Below are 12,154 nucleotides of genomic sequence, written 5' to 3' on the forward strand. Positions count from 1 at the left end.
TCAATCATTTGACATACCAATATATTACTTTATAATTTTTAACATCATCTCTTCTTATGTGTTTAAATAGTCCTTGGCATTTACATAATATTTTATATTTTCGTATGACTTTACAAACATTAAGTAACTAATGTTTACAACAACCCTGTGAGATAGAAAGGCATTATAATCCATATATTATATATGGTCAAGTCACAATTTCGTCAGTTTCCCTAAGGCTACAAAGTCAATCAGTAGCAAAGCAGAGATTAACATTCAGAAGTGTCTTGCTTCTTGTGCTATGTTGGATCATAGTGCCTCTCTAAATCTTATAAATGCTTAATAAATTAAAAATGTTAGAAACAAGTTCAGAAACTTTGCTGAACTTTTTCTGAGACCTTTTTTCCTTTCCTTTCTTATTTTCCTCACTAGTCCACCAATCTGTTACTCATATCTGTTGTGATTCCATCTGAGCCCTTCTCTGCTTGATTTATCCAGAACACCTTGTCCAGTTCTGGAAGATCCAAAAAACATGGTTTGACTCCAGATTTCATCACTCAGTTATATTTATTTGGCATACAACAAAGCTACACTGACTCAAGTGTATGAGGGGGGATATAGAGCATATGACTCATCGAAAGTTACACAAAAAACCTCTTCCTTTATATACATTTATACATTATATTGCATTGTCTATACATTTTATCACATATTTTTGGATTGGCTTGGTTATTTTGCAGGAACCAATCCCTGTACAGCATGCTTTATCCATGCTCAACCTACTCTTTACCTCATTCCTACATTCCTAATTTATCTTGTACATTGTCCCGAGCACCAAGATGTTCCTGTTTAGCTAGCACAGACACCTGGACTCCAGCGTACCGCTTGTTAAGTCCTTATTTACAACTTAACCTTCCATTCATCTTCCCAGTCATACCCACTAAGAAATGAGGCAAGTCAGTTATGTCAAGCCAGGCCTACAATACATCCATAAATTACAATAACAGCTGTAATAATAATGAACAGACAAGTCCTTTGTCATGGAGGGAGGTGTAGATCCAAATTGCAGGAGTGCTCTGTTCAATATACAAAAGATTTGGAAAATATGAAGGACCCAAAATAAAATAAATAAATCATGAGATTAATTCAAATGAATGGGGTAAACCAGATTCAAAATTGTGGAAGTGATAAGTCATTATTATAACTATTATAGATACTTGTGTGATGTTGGATTAGCTTTACTATTAGTATCAACACTGATTCAGGGATAAAAGTCAAGCGCTTGCTTTCAGGTAATTTGTCAATGACAAACCAGTAAATCCAATCACTGTCTTTTGACTACTTCATATATTTGATGTATGTACTAAACCTTCAATAGCTATTTATAAAAAAAATATATCCTTCAGAAAAAAAAAAGAGGCAGAGTAATCCAAAAACATTTTATGAAACTAAGACAGGAATGTCTGGAAAATTATTTCAAGTAAGGTCTAGAAAATGTAATTAGAAATACAGTGCAAACAGGGCTTGTGTGATAATTAATGCAGTAATTCTTGTCTTCTGTATTACACAATGTAAAATGATACTTGTGCTTATCTGAAAAAATCATTAAAATACAAATGACAAAATAATGAAGGAGTAATTAAGAGAAACTACTCATGAAGAAGCAATTTATACAACAATTCACTTTGTACAATGTATTTTGGAATCAGCAAGATACTACATAATCCAATCCTCCTGACCCCTAACTTCCAACAGTAATAATTAAGAAAAGATATTTACAATCTTATTTTCATGATCTGATAATACCGCATATACCTCTAACTGTTCCCTCTGGCTTCAGAAAAATTGTGTAAAATTTTAACAAACTGGAAATTCACACTGAGTAATGTAAGTAAAGATAGCATGAGGGTTATGAGACAGATTAATGCAAGGAAATATATTTAATCTACAGAGAATCCTTTTAAACCCAAGCCCAACAGCGTGCCAATTTAAAGTCTGTTCTATTTAACAGATCAAGATGGTAGATTTCAGTTTTTACTCTTAATTTTCTTGCTTTTGTAGACTTGTGCCATAACCTTGATTTTTTTTATTTAGCTTTTAAAAAAATGTGATTATAATCAAATGAAAATACTGAAAATCTTATCATTCCTTTTGACAGCCATAAAATGAAGATAACTGTTACATTTCTCGTGTTAAGGGGTTTCCTAAAATCAGTTCTGGTGAAGTAGTTTCTGTTTCATTTAAAATCTATATACATCACTGTATCAAATTTCTCTATATAGACTTGTCATACAGCTTATTGTACATAACATAAAGTGGCAAAATTATGGTTATGAACATGTGAAAAGTGCAACGTAAAGTTGGTGAGCTCTCTGAAAGGTTATGAATATGATCCGATCACATATACTTAATTATATTGAGAAAGGATGGCATTTTCATAAAATGTTGGATCTTACAGACAACACTGCACTTAACCTAAAACTTATTGAAGTCATTCCAGTGAGCTTTGTCTCAAGCTCTTCATGTAGCTTCCTAAACACCTACCATTTTTTAAGTATTGCAATCAACATTATAAATGCGAGTTGCATGTCATCAAAGTTTCTTTATGGTATGAGTCTAATCCAAACCTGCCCAGTGCTACCAATGATGAGAAGGAGAGGAATCAGAATTCTCCCAGCTACAATGGGCTTTCCTAGGTAAGACGTAAATTGCTAATGGTTGGCATAAGGGCATTACGAGCACTAAGCACCTGCAACTCCCTTAAATATTTGACTGTACCACATATGTGGTTGTGAAGTGCCAGCTGATATGAAAGCAGATCTGCTTTCCTAATACTGGCTTGACTGCTCATTTGGAATACACTGAGTATATTTACTCTTCACATCACTAGCCCCACTTTCTCCCTAAGGACCTGATTCAACGGGAGTTTTGCTATTGGCTCCAATGAGGGTCAGGATTTCACCCATTGAGTAGTGTCTTATTTGGAAATTAGTCCCATATTCATTCTTTGTGAATGCAGATTGCAGAAATTGGTCTTAAGAGCCAGTTTCAAAAGAGCTCAGCAGATTTGGGAACAGATTTTCAAAATAATTTAACACACTGGATGTTGATCAATATTCAAATTCTGTCCATAAGAGTCAGAAAGGGAGCTCTTGAGTACTGAGTATTTCAGAAAACCTGGTCCTTATTTATGTGACAATCTGGCCCCAGTTATGAGTGTTTAGCACTTGAAAATCTGAACCCAAATTCTTTTGAAAATATGTCCCTCAGGAGATATAAGTATAGCATAAATGGAATTATTTTACAGACTTCAGTTGAAATCTTAGCCCCATGGACTTCGGTGGAAGTCCCTCAATTAATTTAAGCCAGGATTTCACCCATTATTCCTCTAAAAATGTTCTTGCAATGGACTTTTAAGAAATGGATAGGGTCATATTTCAAGTTTAACATAGGGTCTAAAAGAATCTGAATATATATATTTTGGAGCAGTCCATTTTCAAATAAATAATTCTGCCCTTTTAATGTTAAATATTTTAATATGTTGATATTAGTCTATGGATTAATCGTGATATTATTAGTAAAGGCACTGATCCTGTATGAGGTCTGTGACGATAGATTCCTGCACACATGCAGAGCCCTGTTGAAACCAAAGGTCTGCCCTTGTGAAGTTCATTGGAGGGTCAGGTCCACAGGTTATTCAGCACCATATAATTAACTGTGAAGAGAGTTGGTATATATTTACAGAACAAAATAGAGGAAATACATAATTGCTGAAGAGAGTTAAAGCTTATTTGACCTTCAAAGAATCTATCTTAATCTAGAGTGCATAGGACATTCTTTTGTTCATTTCATTTTTAAATGATGTTGATTCAGAAAATCTTCACAATCCATAGCTCCAAGATGTGATGCTGAAAATCAGTCTAATAAATATTCCTGCTACTTCATTATCCCTGCTAGGAAGTGGAAATTCTAACTAGATCAGTGTACTTGACTGCCCAGTCTAACTGATACACCAGTAACTATATTAGTTCAACCTCCTTCTCCTTCTCTTTCTCCTTCACTAATAAGATTAGAAATGAAAAAGTAGATAGAAATGGAGGGGAAGCTTAATACAGAGAGCCTAACTGCATCTATTCAGTACCCATCCAGAGTAATCAAAATAATATGGGTCTGATTCTGTCACCCCTACTTGTATTGTATATTCTAATCAATGAATAGTTTCCTTCATTTCAATAGCACTACTCAGTATAAGCAATGGTGGGGGAATCTGTCCTTTAAGGAGCAGAAATAGATGGCACCTAGTTTCAAAAAAGCAAAAACAAAACCCAAAACCTGGTACATAGAAATAAATGTACCAATTTCGAAAGTATGGATAGCCTCAGGAAGGGAAGCTGCAGTTTGAATAAACAAGACCTGCTAGCAGAAGTGAACTAACAAATCCCACTATATGTCAAATGAATAACTAGCTCAAGGAAACAAATTCCTCATGACAATAATTGACTAATGCTGGTTTCATCACTATCTGTAGAAACTTAATATCAAGCATAATAAAGCTGAATCCCACCGTACTCAATACAGTAAAGGAACAGCTCACAGAATACCAATTGAAAACCTATGTCCACTTCTTCAGCTGGGGTAAACTGGCATAGATCCATTTGAGACAATTATGCTGATTTACCTTAGCTGAGAATCTGTCCCGTAATGATTATTTCTTAATGGTGTCATGAATGTTCTAAAATTGAATCACAATAATAAAACTGTAAATATACATAAATATAATCCTAGATATTTTATATTATAAGCTACCTTTACATAGGAATGTTCGGGTAATAATGCTGCTTGATTTGGCATTACACTTGGCTCTATATTTTCCTGTGACTCTCTCTCCCCACTTTATCCTTTCTTTTCCTGTGGCATTTTAGACCCATTGACTTTTTTTAAGCTTTCAATGGATGAACTTTTAGTGTTCCTTTTAAATGTATTTTACATTATTGTACTATGATGTAGAGCATTGGAATTGAGTCACGAGGGTGCTTTCCAAATAATGGAAATTATATTATATTATTCTAGCAGCTCTGTTTGCTACAGTATGTCCTATGAAGAGTCAAGAGGACTATTACATTGCACTTTTTTAATGTCCAAGTAAAGAAATTTTACAGGATTATAATGTCATTACCAAACATATACCAGGAAAGAGACAGAATACTGAAAGATAATGTGACACACGAGGACAAAAGCAATGATTATAGTTAACTTCAAGGGCTCAAATTTCCAAAATCAGCCATATCAATCCATAATGTAGGAGTAGTCCTGGATGCAGATTTATAAAGGGGTACTCAGCTTCAAGTAAATCAATAGCTCTCTCCAAAATCAAAGAACATAACATTCTGAAGGATATATTCCTTAACAGAGTAGAGATCCACAATTTCAGTGAGGTATTAGCATAAGAAATGTCTTTCTGTATACAGCTGGGTGAACTACCTGATTTCATTGCACAACAATTGCAAATAATTTGGGGCAAAAATGAAATTTGCTGAACCAACAGACTGCTGACCTCACATTGGATTGATAGTGACATAGCTTATTTGAACTGAATGCAGCTACTCTTCTTTTACTAAGGGCGTGTGCATGTGTGTTTATAATAAAAATAAAGTATTGGGCCTTTTAATGGTAAGAATTTATTAGCTAGTCAACAAATTTCATGCAAACAAATTTCTGCCTGTGCATCATTTGCAAACTGTGCTTGCCCCATGTATTAGCTACTTATTATTGTTTTGTGACTGGTCACCTGAGTCACATGTTGTTTCTGTTTCCTAATTGGAAGATTAGGAAAGATAACTGTTTCCGAATTGGTAACTATATTAAAAAGATTGAGGTAATGGGCAGGTGGCGGTTATGGGGCCTTTGATTCTTTCCTGGAGAGGTTGGTAGCTTTTTTCTGGTAGTAAGAAGAGATAGGCCAGCAGAATCAGGGAATTTGTGGACTTTCTTTAAAAAAAAAAAAAAAAAAAAGTATTCCATGGTATCTGACACAGAATGTCAGATTTCAGTATTTCCAGGATGTCACAAATACTGCTACTGTAATATTATACTCTGAGATAATGTTTTAAATTGATATCTGCCCAAAGTCTCTTACCTCTCCCTTCTGAACAAGCCATAGTGCTGCTCTGCTATCACTGTGGAGCCACAGGAGGGCAGAGCCAACAGCTCACAGCTCAAGGCCTCTGTACTCCCTCCACCCACTGCATGGAGCTGAAACTGGTTGGGAGCTGTCGTCAGGAAGGGTTTTCAGGTCCAAGATGGAATTTCTTTTGAAAACAAGAGCCAGTCCCAACCCTGAACAGCCTTGTGGGTAGGGCACTTCTGAGGATTGTCTGATTCGGGAAACCAAAATTCAAATCTGTGTTCCCAAATCAAGTATAAATATAGGTCTTTCACATCCTGTATGAGGGCCTTAACCACGTGTCTGAAGTTTAATCAAAATTGATCTATTTCTGTTGAAAGTTTGACAGTTGAAAAGTTGAAAATAGGCATTTTCTGATTGGAAAAAAAATTATCTAAAAGTTCCCAAACAAATCTATAAACAACTTCTCTCATATTTAGCTATCTGAGTACAATAAGGAATTCATTTTTATACTATCAAAGGGACTTAAAAATTGTACCTTATTATTTCTCATTTCCATGATAAATGGCTATTTTAGTCAGGATCTGTTGAGCAATTACTTTATCTATTCACAAAAGGTTTGAATAGCACTTATTTGGATATCTTAGCATGATAAATTCCTTTTATTCCTTCTTTCTCTTGTAAGAACTATTCATGTTCATATTTCATGAGTACAGACCTTATAAAATGGCTTTAAGCATTATAAAGCATATAAAAATGAACCAGTTCACCTCATTTTTTACATGTGGCCTGTGTAGTTGGAGAGATAAATGAATATAGCTTTTCAAACATAATTATTTTCTTTCTTGTTCAAATTGCAACTCCAAATAATTTGTATAGTCTATTTTCCTTCATTACCCTCTTTTGTAATCTGACAGTTGGTATTATATATATTTTTTTACATGTGCAGTCAATTTTTGTCTGCAGCCTGTGAAATGTTACTCCATAGCAAATGAGTTGGTGTGTGTTCAGTGGTGCAGAATATGAGCTGTGCAATACAAGAGTGGATGACTGAGAGGCTAAAAAGCCTCCTATCCCAAGCTTAACATGTTATACAAAGAAATGTAATTAGGGTCCAATACTGCAAATGCTTACACAACTCCTGGTGTCATTGGAATACATGAGGCTCTAAAAGCATTGCCTCTTGGTGCCACTGTGAAGGGAGACTGCTGGCATGGGTGTCAAAGGAGCTGGTTCACTGATGATCACAGTCTGGCTCCTAGGTGTCAATGTCACAAAGTCAGTTCCTCATTCGACATCTTTATTAGCTGTCTGAGCCCTAAAACTGACTGAATGTGGAGACTGAACTATCTTCACACACATAGAGGTGGATCCTGTAGGAATGACGGATTCAGTGGGAAAGGCACTTGAATATTGTGGTAGATATTCATTCTCTAACATTGTATTGCAAACTTAGTCTATCACTTTCTGAGTTTTAGTTGCAGTCAAGGAGCCAGATGGTGATGCTGTTGATACAGGGTTTCTGTCTAGCACACTTTCTTCGGGTCCAGGGAGACTGGCCAGAGGCTAAGGTAGCTTGTTCATTGATGTTGTGACTTTCTGCCCCAGAGGTGAGCAGTCTGGGGTTCTGGAACATTAGTCTTCCCCCAGGTGTCTTGCCGGCTGAGTCCTACCTTGAAGCCATGGAACTTAGTCCAACAGAGTTTGAGTTAGATCATCTTTAGCTAGTTCTCAAGCCAGCACATTTTTAAAGAAGTATTTGATGTTTGCACAATATATAGGCTGCATGTCTACAACCCCTCAAAATGTCAAAAATAGAGAATACAAGTTTCCTTGTGAGGAAACTGACAGCCTTGTCTGGCTGAAAAGGTCTTGAGATGATATGTCACCAATTTACAAACGGTTTGGCAGAAAGTTCTATTAAAATAATGTATTTAAAAGACTCTGCCACACAAAAACCACTCAGCATTCATCCATCAGCAAAATTAAAAATAAATTGAACAATTTATGACCAGATCTCATCATTGTCTCGCAGATAAGATAATCTAGTCATCTCTATTTGGAAACGAGATAATATGTCAAACAGCTTCTCTTTAAAGTTACTTTAAAGCTTATAAAGCTTTTATAACAAAAATAAAGTCTGTATTCCCATAGATACTATTTCTCTCACCCATAATAGAATTTTAACAATGTCTGTCTTAATCAGAAGAGCAAAGTGGACTAACAATACAGTTTACCCTGAATACTAAACAAGCAAAGGTTACTTTTAGCTAAAAGTGCACACACTCTCCCCTTCCTCCTCCCCCCCCCCCCAAAAAAAAAAAAAAAATCCCTGAGGGTCACAGGCTTTCAAAACACAGAAGAAAAATGAACAAGGAACAAATATTATGTATTGACTGCAAAATTTTCAATTAGATGAAATGCATTCCTAGCTAGATTGAGTGTAGTAGCTCTAGCCAGTCCCCAGAGGGTCTAGGTCAGTCAGAATAGTAGTATGCAATTTTGTGTTTTTGTTTCTTGTCCAGTTTTGCAGGCAAGTAGTTGAAACTGCATCCCAGAATAATAGTGTTTCATCCAAATATGTTAGAGCTTGACTGGGAACACCCTCTTGTACATATTACTGTTTGATAATAAGTTATTTCCTTTACTACTGCTTGACTGGATTTATAACTGGAAAAAAATCAATAATTTGTGCTCATACATAAATACTTTTCCATATTGCAGGCTGTTTGTTGGATTCTCTCTCAGTCACTTGCATCTGATAGTGATATAAATACTGTCATTGTTGAAGACTGGCCTGTAAGGACTGTAAGATTTGGTAACCCTTAAATCACTGGGTTATCCTTTGTATCTTGGTTTAGTAGTAGAGAAGTTTTACTTTTCACAAAATTTACAGAGCCCAGGTGGGTATTCTATGGCATTTTAGATGCTCCTGGGACTTTTATTTAACACACTCTTGGTCTGCTTGCCCAAGTTACTTGATGATGCACAGCTTTCTTCACAACATCTCCAATCCTATTTTATCATGAATTGTTACCAGCCTGTCATCCAGCCCTGTTAGTTTGGAATCAGTCTTGGCTTCCAGACTCCTGGACCTTGTATCCAATGAGGATTGTACAGCTCTCATTGGAGGCCTATAGAATCACATATTGTGACTGTCCCCACTGAGAAGGACTGGTGAAAAGCAGTGAGATATCTGCTATCCTTAACCACACAGTTAAAACATTTCTTCCATATTTTCTTGACCATATCACAAATTGATCAGATTGGATCCCTCTTTGATAATCCCACCAAGGAATATTGAGTCAAACTGAGGCTCTGAAGATTTACTTAAATTGTTAGCAGGGTTTCCTTTTAGTGGGACCAGTCTCTTTTTGATGCAAAACCATACCGTTCCCACCCCAAACTAAATAGCTACAGTTTGATAATCTCCAGAAATGAAAGTGGTTAAAGAAGCAAGATTCCGAAATACAAAAGAGTAGATGGGGGAGAAAACAAACTCCAGAAACTGATTGTGCGCCTCATGACTACCTGGATTATAGAGAACTGGGAACTATTTGTATTTTATATAAATATCACATGCCCCTCAGTGAATCTCTGTGATATTATCATGTCTGAATGCACAGAGTTAGATCAAAAGGGATTGGTAAAGGAACCAGGCAAGAAGGGCAAAGCATTACAGTAGATAAGGGCATCTCCTCAAACAATAGCTATGTTTATAGCTGTGAACACTAGCTCTGGTGACAGGGCTGTTTGCCAAGGATGAAAATCTGGACATCAAAAGAAAATGACACGTTACATAAGAACAGCCATAGTGGGTCAGACCAATGGTCCATCTAGCCCACTATACTGTCTTCCAACGGTGGCCAGCACCAAGTGCTTCAGAGAGAATGAACAGAACAGGGCAATTTTAAGTGATCTATCCCGTCATCCAGTCCCAGCTTCTGGCAGTTAGAAGTTTAGAGACTCACAGAGCATGGGATTATGTCCCTGACCATCTTTGCTAATAGCCATTGATGGACCTCTCCTACATGAATTGATCTATTCTTTTTTAAATCCAGTTCTATTTTTGGCCTTCACAACATCCCATGGCAATGAGTTCCACAGGTTGACAATGCATTGTGTGACGAAGTACTTCCTTTTGTTTGTTTATATTATTATTATAAAAATAATTATATTTACTTATATACTTATTTACTTATATTTAATTATATTATTTATATTACTATTATTTCCATTGGGTGACTGATTGTTCTTGTGTTATGTGAAGAGGTAAATAAACACTTCCCCATTCACTTTCTCCACACTGTTCATGATTTTAAAGACCTCTAATGCATCTCCCCCTTAACCATCTCTTTTCTAAAATGAGCACTCCTAGCCTGTTAATTAGTCCTCATATGGAAGCTGTTCCATACCTCTAATCACTTTTGTTGCCCTTCTCTGTACTTTTTCTTGTTCTAATATATGTTTTTTGAGATGATGCAACCAAAAATGCACACAGTATTCAAGGTATGGCATGCCACGGATTCATATAGTGGCATTATGATATTTTCTGTTTTATTATCTATCCCTTTCCTAATGTTGCCTTACATTCTTTTGGATTTTTTGACTGCCACTGCACCTTGAACAAGTGGTTTCAAGGACTATTCAAGATGACTATGAAATCTTCATTGAATGGTAACAGCTAATTTAAAATCCATAATTATATATATGTAGTTGGGATTTATTTTCAATATGCATTTCTTTGCACTTATCAATGTTGAATTTCATCTGCCATTTTATTGTTCAGTCACCCAGTTTACTGACATCCTTTTGTAACTCTTCACAGTCTACTTTGGACTTAACTATCTTGAATAATTTTGTGTTGTCTGTGAACTTAGCCACCTCACTGTTCATCATCTTTTCTTGATTTATGAATAAGTTGAACAGCATAGGTCCAGTACAGTTCTTTGGGGACCCCATTATTTACTTCTCTCACTGTGAAAATTGACCATTTATTCCTATTCTTTGTTTCCTATATTTTACCCAGTTCCTGATCCATGAGGGGGACCATACTGCTGATTCCAAAACTTTTCAGTTTGCTTAAGAGATTTAGGTGAGGGACTTTCAAAGGCTTTCTGAAAGTCCAAGTACACTATATCCACTAGATCACTCTTGTCCATATGTTTGTTGACACACTCAAAGAATTATAGTAGATTGGTGATGTATGGTTTCCCTTTACAAAAGCTGTGTTGACTCATCTCCAATTTATCATGTTCCTCTGTGTCTCATTCTGTTCTTTACTGTTCTTTATTTTTGATTAATTTGCCTGGTACTGAAGTTAGGCTTACTGACCTGTCATTACCAGGAGGACCTCTGGAGCTTTTTTTTTTTTTTTTTTTTTTAAATATATATATATATATATATTTTACATTAGCTATCCTCCAGCTTTCTAGTACAGAGGTTGATTTAAGCAATAGATTACATACCAAAGTTAGTAGTTCTGCAGTTTCATATTTAAGCTCCTTTAGAACCTTTGGATGAATGCCATCTGGTCTTGATGACTTATTACTGTTTAAATTATCAGTTTGTTCCAAAATCTCCTCTATTGGCACTTCAGCCTGGGACATTTCCTCAGATGTCTCACTTTAAAAAGAATGGCTTTTGTGGGGAGCTCCCACACATCTTCTGCAGTGAAGACTGATGCAAAGAATTAATGTAGCTTCCCCAGAATGGCCTTGCAGGGTTCTATTCCAGGCTCTAAAACTGGAATGGAGTCTAGTGTGTTATAGCAGGAGAGCTGGGAGTCAGGAAGTCTGGGTTCTATCCTCTGGTGCTTTGGGAGTGGAGTGTGGTATAGTGGGTTAGAGCAGTCAGAAATACTGGGTGAAGTGATCATTTTAGGTGGAATCTGACACAGAGAGCAAGCTGCAGGCTGACCCAGAGGCTGAATGAGAACCAGGGTCTGCTAGAAGCAGACTACAAGTTGGTTCCCCAGAGATAGGGGGCACCAAGGGTAAGTCACATCTACCTAAGGGCTTAAGAGGACTGTCAAGTGAGAATATACATATG

The sequence above is a fragment of the Emydura macquarii genome, unplaced genomic scaffold (assembly GCF_026122565.2).
Source record: "Emydura macquarii macquarii isolate MOO-44397 ecotype Brisbane River unplaced genomic scaffold, CSIRO-AGI_Emac_v2 contig_75, whole genome shotgun sequence".
In the NCBI taxonomy this organism is placed as follows: Eukaryota; Metazoa; Chordata; order Testudines; family Chelidae; genus Emydura; species Emydura macquarii.